Raw genomic sequence first — 1,886 nt, 5'->3', positions numbered from 1 at the left:
ACAAAATACACAAAATAGCTTTTATTTTAAGTGCAAAATTTTACTGTGGTTTTACCAGTTTAAATTAGTTGTTTGTTTGATATTTCCCTGTTAATTTTGCCAGTTGTTGATATAGTAAAACATTTATTAGAGGTAAAAAAAAAATACAGGAAAGGGTCTTTTTATGTAGAACACTACTATGCAAAATTAACATTTAATTTATTGTGTGTAATGGTCCTAGGGGCAATATCAAGTAAAATCAACTTTTTTTAAGTTTTAGATCATGTTATAATGTTACACTCTCATTAAAACACACGTTCAAAGCCTTGCTTTGACTCATTCATGCATGTTTGAGAAATTCTGCAGCGTTTTTAGAAAGCCATGCTGAGGAGCAAAACGACAGGTGGGGACCAGAAACGCCTTTTGGTACCAGAAAGGCCCCTGGGACGTGTCTTTAAACTGAGCTTCCTCATCACGGAGCACACCTCCCCACCCCCCACCCCACACACCCCGTCCATAACTGCTGCAGGCTCTCAGCAGTAACAGAGCAAACGAGTGAAACTGAAAGTTAAACTGAAATTGTCTGCTGAGCTCCTAACATCACGTCTCACTCAGTGAAGCTCTTTTCAGATTCAAAATACCTTTGAGGAAAAGTAGTTTCAGATGAGAAGTGTGGCATTTTCCTGCATATAATTAACAATTTCTGATTAGATTTAACTGGTCTTATTTCTGCTTAAAGGAGGAAATCAAAGTCCACTAACTTCAGACTTTTTTTCAAGGATTTTGCATGGAACCTTCCTTTGTGCTTCGAATTAGCGGCTGTGTCTCAATTCAGGGGCTGGGTCCTAATGAGTGCGCATTTGTCGGCCGCATACGTCATTGCCCCGCGTGGACTGTCCCAATTCGAAGGCTCCTCCTCATGCGGTCGAGGAATGTGTCCTACTTCCTGTCGAAATCCGAGGATGCATCCGAGTATCCTTTCCGGCGGAGGCTATCCCAGAATTCATAGCGCCAGTTGAGATTTTCGTGCCGCGGCAAATTAGAAGATGGCTGAGCTGGATAACTCATGGGAGGAAATGTCTTTTAAATGTATGTATATAGCTAAAAGTTGTGCTTGAATATCATGTAAAGTACGGTGCTCATGCTAAATCCTCTGTATGAAAGTGTGCTTATTTAATTAACGGTGTTTTTCGAATTCATATTTTTCATTACTAATAACAACCTGAAAAGAACCCAAAAAAACATGTTTTTGTACATGCTTTTGACCGTTTCGTGGAATCTATTGTGGAATAACACACCTTCTGTTTGTAGGGACCAAGGAGAAAATGGAGGAGTTTATTAGGCTGCGGGCCTCCAAAGAGGCCTTGTTTACTGGGGCCAAGCATTCTGCCAGTGTAGCCTGGAAGTAAGTTTGACCATTGTTTTATCTGCAGTTACTATTTTTGTAATACAATTGAAAAAAAGGGAAATATTATACTACTGTCTCTGTGGACACTGGATTTTTTCCAAAGAAGTTCTCCTATTTTTCTGTAGGACTGTACAGCTTTCTTAAAAACATTAGTTTTTCCCTCCACTAATAGCAATGTTAAAAGAAATGTGAGTGTTACATTGTTGTTATCAGCATTGTGAGTGTTGTGCTTTTTTATTTTGTTATTAGGTCAATACTGGAGCAGATGAAGATTGACCATTTAGTTACCACACTGCAGGCCAAAAAAAATGGGACAAACTAAAAAAAACATTATAAGGCAAGTGCATTTTTGTAGATGAAATTCAGCTAATCCATTTTTTTTCCTACCTGATGTTTCTTGTAATGCTTCACTCTTCCTTAGGAGTACAAATACCCCGGCTCGGGAGAAGGAGTTGCTGGAAAGCCCACTGTGGAGACTTGACCCTGGTTTGTCCTCATG

General features: G+C 39.3%; 1 long non-coding RNA gene across 1 annotated transcript; it reads left to right on the top strand.

Annotated features, from left to right (window-relative positions):
• Window positions 1-1,300: 1,300 nt before the first annotated feature.
• LOC106522607 (uncharacterized) lies at window positions 1,301-1,688 on the top strand. Its single transcript, XR_001310802.1, has 2 exons — window positions 1,301-1,384; window positions 1,637-1,688. It is a non-coding gene; the product is annotated as an uncharacterized LOC106522607 (long non-coding RNA).
• Window positions 1,689-1,886: the final 198 nt, after the last annotated feature.

The sequence above is a fragment of the Austrofundulus limnaeus genome, unplaced genomic scaffold (assembly GCF_001266775.1).
Source record: "Austrofundulus limnaeus strain Quisiro unplaced genomic scaffold, Austrofundulus_limnaeus-1.0 Scaffold133, whole genome shotgun sequence".
NCBI classification, from domain to species: Eukaryota; Metazoa; Chordata; class Actinopteri; order Cyprinodontiformes; family Rivulidae; genus Austrofundulus; species Austrofundulus limnaeus.
Note: the sequence above shows the minus strand (reverse complement) of the source record. Positions and strands in the feature narration are given on the sequence as shown.